This window comes from Limulus polyphemus, unplaced genomic scaffold (assembly GCF_000517525.1).
Source record: "Limulus polyphemus unplaced genomic scaffold, Limulus_polyphemus-2.1.2 Scaffold272, whole genome shotgun sequence".
Taxonomy (NCBI): Eukaryota; Metazoa; Arthropoda; class Merostomata; order Xiphosura; family Limulidae; genus Limulus; species Limulus polyphemus.
Genome location: NW_013665882.1, coordinates 219,910 through 229,735, shown reverse-complemented (window position 1 = coordinate 229,735; position 9,826 = coordinate 219,910). Strand labels below are relative to the sequence as shown.

Genomic DNA, 9,826 nt, shown 5'->3' with positions numbered 1-9,826 from the left:
AATATATAGTACTGGGTTACCAACTGCATAATCTTGAAAACAGTAACTTAGAATATATAGTACTGGGTTACCAACTGCATAATCTTGAAAACAGTAACTTAGAATATATAGTACTGGGTTACCAACTGCATAATCTTTAAAACAGTAACTTAGAATATATATAGTACTGGGTTACCAACTGCATAATCTTGAAAACAACAACTTAGAATATATAGTGCTGGGTTACCAACTGCATAATCTTTAAAACAGTAACTTAGAATATATTGTTACGACAGCGGGGGTCACGTGACGCTTGTAACACGTCATATTCTCGAAGGTTCGTGAATCCTCGAGTGTTTACTAGATTTGCGGTATTCTTGCATATATAAGACCGCCAAGAAGTGACGGCAACAAGGTAATTGAATTGCAGACAGAGAGAGAGACTGAGGATTGAGTCGAACGCGTGAGTCGTTCGACGTAAATTATAGCGTTTGTTTAACTTAGAGCGTGACCATGGAAATTAAGTGAATTTTAAAGATTATGCAGTTGGTAACCCAGCATCAGAATATATATAGCACTGGGTTACCAACTGCATAATCTTGAAAACAACAACTTAGAATATATAGTGCTGGGTTACCAACTGCATAATCTTTAAAACAGTAACTTAGAATATATTGTACTGGGTTACAAGTTGCATGGTCATTAAAATAGTAATTTAGAAGATATAGTACTGGGTTACTAGTTACATGATGTTTAAAGCAGCAACTTACAATATTTTCAATGAATTAATTAATCAGAAACATTATAACTCCTTGTGCGTGTTTAGTTTTTCATTGCATTGATTGTAAAATACTATTGTTTTAACCTTAAAATTGTCAAAGTAATCCATGTGTGTACCCCATAAACGTTTTAAGTGCATTTTTCAAAATCTTTTTGTCCCAAATTGCATGTGTTCTGTCTCATTGTTCATTTAGCTTCCATAATAATATATTAGTACACCAGCCCTCCCAGTGGCACAGCTGCTAATGAACAGTATAAAACAAATTGGTATGTTGAGGGTTAAATATAAATTCATAACTTAGTTTTTATGAAAATGTTTGCTTATTTTATGATAAACCTCCACATAAAGTATAGAACTTGTTATAAAGGATCATGCTGTCAAGTAATCAGTCTTGATCCAGGCTTGAATCTACATACACCTGCTCACTAAACTGACCTGCGGTTAGTACTTTATAAATCATGCTAACAGAGTTTAAGTTTCCAAGCAGACAATTTTCAATCATGAACAATGTGGTATTTGTTCATTCACAACAAGACTCATTCTCAGTCTTCATTTAAAACTTCAAATCCTCAAGTCAGTAAAACAAAAACATCATTCAAAACACGAGGCCTACAACATATTCCATTTATATTTTGAAAATACAAACATACAAAAACCAGACTAACTAATGAGCCAAATATGGAGCATAGATGGTTAATTTACCATCCATTTGCTCATGTTGTCCATAAGTATGGACAACCAAAATAGCCATCTGTTTAATGTAATGTAACATTTCAGGATATTTTAATATTTGCCCTTACTAGGGGTTTGAACCAAAGAATCTCAGATCACACAACTTCTCTAGGGTCAGCACTTTACCAATTGAACCCTAAACAGATCTCTATCCAAAACTCTCAAGCCTAAACTTGTGTCAGGTATAACAAGATGTTTAAAATATACTTTGTGATGTTCAAGAGAAAACGAAACAAGTCTTGTTTGACTTCAGTGAAACATTAAAATTTCCAACGGATATTGATAGTTTTTCACTAAGATATATTCTGGTATATAGATCATTGAACTTGTCCGTATAATGTGTGTGTATATATGTGAAGTGTGTTTATGAAGTCAAATCATGTAATCAAACAAAGTTTACTCGGTAGGACCAACTAAACCACTTGCTTAATGCAATGTAAAATTTCAGGATGTTATAAAATTACAATAACTTAGAATGTATAGTACTGGGCTACCAATCACATTAACCTCTCAAAAGTGGCAGACACATTACCAGATGAAATGATATGACATGGAATTATGCAGTCCTTTTTAAATATTGAAAGCAGTCTTAGGTCTACCTTCACTGCCAATGTCCAGAAGCTAGATCTAGTTTGCTATACCAATGAGTGTCTTCCAGTGTATCCAGACATTCATATGTGAATGTTAAAGATAAGATAAAACAAATTCATTCAGTTTTTTACTCACTGGCCAGCTTCTTAATAATTTGAAGTCAAAATGGCCACTAAAGCAGTGTTGTTATCCAATGCACATTCTTACCTTTTGATATTAATAGACCATTTCAGTGATGTTTGGTCTCTCGTTGGTGAATTTCCAACTACACAAGTAATGGCAGTAATGTTTGATAAGTGCTAGAAGTGCAAGCAGTTCTTTATTTGTCGTATAATATTGGTGCTCAAGAGCATGCAACTTATAACTTGCATACTCGATTACATTCTCCATTCCAACCTGTACTTGTGAAAAAATTGTGCCAATTCCACTAGCACTTATGTTTGTATCCAGGAAAAATGAAAAATTTGACAAGGATAAGTCAGCACTGGTGTTTCGACTAAGATGTACTTCAAGGACTGTAATGCATCTTCACATTCATAGAGTATGCCATCCTTAGTCAGTTCAGATAGTGATGCAGCTATTTTGGAGAAATTGGACACATTTCATTCATAATACTAGAAAGTAACAAACTTCTCATTTGTTAGAGGTATGGGCAGTCTTTAACTGCTGTAATTTTTCTCAGTATCAGTAGTCACTCCATCAGTACAACATATGTCCCTACCAAAGTGCAATTTGACAAGGTGGACTCTCACCTGACATGCACTTTCCTAGCTTTAGTTTCAAGCCTACACCATTGTTGCACTGGAATATCATTTTCAGATTCTCAGCTATAGGTTGAAATGTACAATCAAAGACAAGTGTCATCTACTTAGACGAGCCATTTCATCCATTTCAATACTTTAAGTGTAAATTCCATTAAGTTCTCAAAATGGCAGGTACACTACAAAGAGGAAATGACGTGACATGGAATTATGCAATCCTTTTCAAATACTTAAAACAGTCTTAGATCTACCTTCATTGTCCATTTCGATTTGGTAATATCTAGAAGCCAGATCTAGTGTAGTGAACCAATGAATACCTTCCAATGCACCCAGACATTAATCTGTGCATGATAAAGATAAGGTGTCGATGCAGATAACCACATTCACCCATATGAAGTCACCTAAAGCCTTGGTATTCCCTATTTATTTTTGACAATCATCAATGGAAATGCTCAGCAGTCTCTGAAGGTTGTATGATTCCATCTTTTAAAATCCACTGAATTTCATATTGGGTAAGTCTATGCTGCAGTTTATTGGAAGTGCATCACTTGTGTCTATGTGATGATGTGTGATTGCTGTTTGACCCAGGCATCCACTTGGTGCCATAAACACATCAGCAAATTTCCTGAGCAGTTTACCAAGTTCATGTTTCTGTTTTGAATTCAGATTGTTCACACATACCTCAGCTAGAGACTTCAGATGTTTGGGAAGTTATGCATTTGTTCTTAAATACAATACAATGGCAGTAACTCTAGCAACTTACCTAGTTTGTGTCACTTCTGCCTCTATTATAATGTCCATGGCTATTCTATTTTGAAGTTAAATAGCCAAATGCCCATAGTTATAGAAGAGCAATGGTTCAACTTCTGTGCTCAGGCAGATCACTGTTTGAGCAAGTGCAGTTGGCTTTATAGACAGAAAACAGTGTTTTTCATACATTGGTTCTATAACCTAATTAGATGGTGACAGAACAATAAACTGCATCCACAGTACACTGTGGAATACTGCTTGCACATTAGGGGAATTACCATAGCATTTTCATGTACATACATACAATTCAGTGTTCTTGGGCCTAGTTTGGTTGACACTGGATGATTTTGTTGAAAAACTGCTGTTCACCTGTTAGGCAACCAAAACTGTCTGATAATTTCTCAATAGGCTCATCCCCCAGATCAGGAACAAATACCTTGGCTTGGTGCACAACAATGTTGAGAAGAAGTCAGGGACATATCTCTCTACTCACATCTACCTTGTTTTAATTTGCTAAAATTAAGTTCGTGCTAACTGGACAAACTGGTAAATTTCCACAGAGCATCTGATACATGGAAAAGTTTGGTAAAGTTTTGGCTGCACCAATATTCAATAAAAACTCTTCCTTACACCCATATATCATCAACATAAGTGGCTAAGTTTTTATTGGCCCTCACCTTAAAGCTATTACCTTGGCTCTGTAGATTGCTGTGTTATCTATGGAGTCCAACTTGTGATGCAATTTATTGATAAGTGTGTCACAGTTGTCAAGCCATTCTTTCTTCAAGTGCTTTAAGGTGTTGAACGCAAAACCATCTAGATTTAACATAGCTGTTGTACCATCTAACTCAGAATCTATCCATTCCAATCAATAATTTAATTGAAACATTTGAGAAAATGGTCCAAATCCTTTTGAGCACTACTTCATCATTTGTGGGATCACCTATTTCAAATCACCATTATAATTAAATGAAGGTGTAGAAAGGCTCCTGTAACAAAATTATCTACCATGGTGCAAATTTTTATGAATGTGGTATTTTCATGAAAAGTCTTGTGCAGAATGGTGTAATTTATAAGTATGTGCAATGTTATCAATCTCATATCATCGTTCCATTCTACATCAATCTCAGCTGCCAGATTTGGTCTCAAGGCATACCCATGTTCAGAAATTCTGGAGAAATATGCATCCAGATGAATGCACTGTCCTCAGATAAAGCTTTATACAGAATGATTTGGTGTGAGTAATTGGACATCATTGTAATGACACATTGTTTAAGGATATGCATTGCTTTCTGCTACCAGATAGAGTCTTAGAGCAACATTAATGTACCTTACTGGTCTTGAATTGCTGGAATTACAATGAGACATTAGCTGCTCTGCATAATGGCATCAAGGCATTTCATGTAAAACTTCATATGACATATGCATCTTATCACTATCCTTGACCAACGGTAACTCAAACCAGGACATTTCAACACCTGAGATTGTTAACAAACATCTTGGTGTCCTACAGAAACCATCCCAGAAAGCCATGGGATTTCCATACTGTTGAATACCATCATGACTTTCTCTGCTGTCCCATGCTCCAAACTATGGGAAGTAATCATTAGGTGTTAATTAATAGTACCCTAGGTATCCTGTAGCTACTTATCTACCTCTCAGTCTCAAAGAAGAAGTAAGAACATGGACACAACTCTTTTACCATTACTGGTAAGTGCTCTGGATCTAGGACAATGGTTCTCCTAGTCTGTCTTACATTTTGAGATTGAATCCTCCTCTTCATCATAAAATCTACATGATCTCAGAAAGTGCCCTACCTTGATCATGTTTATCAAACATTACAGGTACAAGAAAGTCAAAATGAAGAAAGAAGCATGTTCAAAATAAACTCTGCAATAAGAAATCCTTTGTTCAGGGGACCAAAACGCTACTTTTTAACTAGACTGTGGTATTCAGGTACACTAATATCCATCAAATAAGTATAAAAGTATCCTCAAGAATGCAGATTCTGGAAAAGTTAAATGAAGCAAAGAATACACCAAACTTGGATAGCAAAGGAAAAACAAACACACTATTGGACATATAAAACAAAACTTTTATTCTTAATAATTGTGTTTATGTGAAGCGTTACTTATTCACTAACTTCTTAATCATCTGATTTCAAACTAGTTGCTAGAGCTAGAGTCTTTCTATATGTTTGTACAGGACAAGGACAGTAAGAATTCTGATATGGCCATTTTTCGAATTAAGCAAAGAGTTTAAATATGGTATATCATAATCCCAATCTGCATATGTCACTGACTGTTCCAAATAACACCTAGAGGGAAAGAAAATCCATAACTTATATCAATTTGTACATGTATCTGTGACATCCCTTGAAATGTGCTAATAAGAACCCCTAGAGAGTGAACACAGACACATAGTGAAAGTTTACAGCCATTGCAACATTTACCTATATAAGACAATTAGAGCATGTTTACAAAAACGCTATAATTACATGCAGAACATATGCAGGGATATTTAGAAACCTTACCTGAATATATCTAATTAAAGGTATATACAATGCTAGTTAGTTATAGAAGGATACAATTCATAGCAGTTCCAGCTATGATAATACAACTAGTAGTACTTCTAAGCTTAGGATACAGTCAATAATTTTGCTAGATTCAATTATCTTAAAATAAGATGAGTGGCATTACGAAGTCCAGTTATCCTAACATAAAATTTGATGTATTGCTATACATTTATATCTAAAAATGTACGATTTATGGTGTTGCAATGCTTAGGATTTGCTAAGTTTATCTACCGTAAGATAAACATATTGAGAGGGGAGCTCATTGCAACGTAATCTATCTGTTCATAAAGAGTATTGTTGAAGAGGAACATTCCTTTTCAGCAATACTCATTACAAACTTTTTGAGGTAAAAGTAGTAACCTTGGTAAGATTATTTGCTATGAGATAAAACTGGGGACATTGCTAACTTTATCAATCCTTAAGTATAACTTATGGTGTTGTTAAATTTATGAAGTACAAAAAAAATGTTGCCTTTGTTTGTTGTTAAGCACAAAGCTACACAACATGTTATCTGCGCAGTGCCCATCACAAGTATAAAAAATCTATTTTTTAGCATTATAACCCTTTAGACTTGCTACTGTGTCATTAAGAGATGTTGTTGTTACTAAGATAAATTTACTGAGATAAAATCAATATTGATGAGTATAATGGAATGAATGGCAACTGTCTGTTGTAAAAACACAAGTGTAGCAGATGGCGATTCAAAAGTCACCCATCTTTAGGTCAGTGTGTCCAATACAATCCAATCTGGCAGTTATTTTGGCTTAAAGTTTTTCAAGCCCCTATGAAAGGCGTGCAAAATTTCATTGAAAAACTTAGCCAAAAAGTTCAACAAAAGTGTTAAATGGAAATCTTACAATACAATAAAATCCATTCTAATGAAAACCAAACAGAAACCTACTAATGAAAAACATCTGTGTTGAACTTCTTGGGCATGGATTTCAGCTTTTCAATGAACTAGTCATCAACTAGCTATGTTCTTAGTATCTCTCTTATCTCCTCTAAGAGGGAATACTGAACATCAGGTTACAACTTTCATGGGGTCAGAAACTTTAATTTCTCGTCAACCCACATGCAGAAGTGAAGTGCAACAAAACCTGATATTTCTTGGTTGGAGCAAAACAGCAAAGGGTGTTGACTGCAGACATACTGAGCTGGAAGATGTTTGGAAGTCAACTGGGAAAGAATAAAAGACTAACAAAAACATTCTGGGGTAGCAAGAATAGTGTTAAAGATAAATGTAAAGGCCAGATTAGTGTGTGTAAGATGTTACGGGTCTTATAGCATCCTGATAGATTGTGGATGATGTGTTGTGATTGGTTTGTTCATCCCTGGCTCTTATTGGTGAAAAGACTGCATAGGTTGCTCACATCTAATCCTGAATCTCTGTTTAGTAAAGGCTTTATTGTGTTAATGTAGAAAGATTCTATAATTTTCCTTGTTTTCCAAATTTTGTCTGTGTCAACGATTCTAGTTTTATCCCAGTTTATTTTGTATTTTCACAAGTCTTATGCTGTATTTGTGTTATTTTATTAATACTTTTGTCCCAAATATTCTTCCCATTTCTCCAATATATGTTTCATTATAGGAACATGGGATTTCATAGATGACGTTCTTTTGTTTTTCTTATTAGATTTCTGTTTGGTTTTCACTAGAATGGATCTTATTGTATTCTAAGATTTCCACCAGACATCTGTGTTAAACTTTTTGGGGATGCATTTGAGTTTTTCAGTTAACCTTGCCATCAACTAGCTACCTTCTTAGTATCTATACTATCCCCACTATGAGGGAATACTGAACATCAGGTTCACAACTTGAAAGATTTCATAGAACAACTTAGAAAGCTACACATCAGATTCCAGGATATTCTTGTCAGTTTTGACGTTATAGACCTACTTACCAATGTTCCACCCTCAAAAACTTTCAAAAAATTTCCACAGATGCCATGTTGACAACACCTTTGTTATCTGACCCCATAGTTGTGAAAACTTACCAGCCTTCCTAGAACATCTTCACTCTATAGACAAAAGAACCCACTTTACCATGAAAATAGAGGAACAAACAGCCTATAGTTTCTTGGCATATACATCAGCAGACAGAAGAGAAAAATCACCACAACTGTATATAGAAAACCTACCCACATTGACAGATATCCATACTCCCTGTCCTGTCATCCAACCTCGATAAAACATGGTATAATCCAATGCCTAAACAAGAGGACAAAAAGCATTTGTGATGAAACATCCATCAAAACAGAATGTCATAAGATTATAGATGTTTTAAACAGAATGGTTACACCTCTCCTTCATCAAAAACTCCCTGAACAAGATCACAACAGAAAAAATAAATAAGAAGAACACCACTACTACTATTTACCACCCCTACGTGTAAAATTTTAGTGAAAAACTCAAATATATAGCTAAGAAGTTCAACATAAATGTTCAGTGAAAATCTTACAATACAATAAGATCCATTCTAAGGAAAACCAAACAGAAAGCTACCAATGAAAAAACATAACAACGTCATCTATGAAATCCCATGTTTCTGCAACGAAACACATAGAAACGGGAAGATGACTTGGGACAAGAATAAATGAACACATAGACAGCACAAGACTCATGAAAATACAAAATTCAGCCATTGCAGAACACACCATATCAAGTAGACACAATATATATTGGGATACAACTAGAACCATTGACACAGACAAATTCTGGAAAACATGAAAAATGTAAGCATCTTTCTACATTAACACAATAAATCCTTCAATGTACAAAGACTGGAGATTAGAGGTTAGTAACTTATGGCTCCCATTTGTTGAAATCATATTCAGTCTTTCCATCAATCAGAGCCAGGGATAAACAAACAATCACAACACGTCTTCCACAATCCACCAGGATACTATAAAGACCTGCAAAAGCTTACACACACTGAAGCATTTGTCTCATGATAGTGGAGTTTCTCTGGATACTCCAGTTTCTCCTCACAACAGAATTCACTGGAGCATTGGACCCTTTGGTCCCAGCCCCCCTGAAAAGGGCCCTATACCTCGCTGATTTTCTGTCAAAAATAATTAATAAAATATCAATTATACTTTATATTTAAATGATTATAATTCAAATAATTATAATGCCAATAATGATAATACCAATTGGTACCTTAACCATAAAATGTGATCAACATAAATTAAAATACTAAGTACAGTATGCTGAAACTGGATGCTTCGTTCACATGGTTTGATCCCTTCACAACATCAACTGACAACTCCAATCAACATGAAGAAGAAAACTTTCAACGCCAAGATCCCAGGGCTCTCTCCGATCTCCTTCATGGCTTTCGGACAACACAACTATGTTAAACATAATCCTTGCAGTCAAAATCTAACAATCCATCAAAGTCAAACAATTTCTCGTGCAGGGTTAAAGGGGAAGGATTGTTCCTAAACACCCCTATTGGGAAGAGCCCACAACTCTTGTTGTGCTCTCTTCCTTCAAACAAAATTCTTGTCCTATTTAATTTTTTTTTCACACACATTGACTTGAATACAAAAGATGGAATACTTTCGAAACATCGTCCTCTACACTCGTATTTTTACAACATGCAGTTGCCATCCATTCCAGTATACTGATCATGATTACTTTGCTCAAACAATCTATT

General features: G+C 35.0%; 1 protein-coding gene across 1 annotated transcript in view; it reads left to right on the top strand.

Moving 5' to 3' along the window:
- LOC106456921 (limulus clotting factor C-like) overlaps positions 1-9,826 on the top strand; it is a 55,888-nt gene that overhangs the window by 35,805 nt on the left and 10,257 nt on the right. The window lies entirely within an intron of this gene.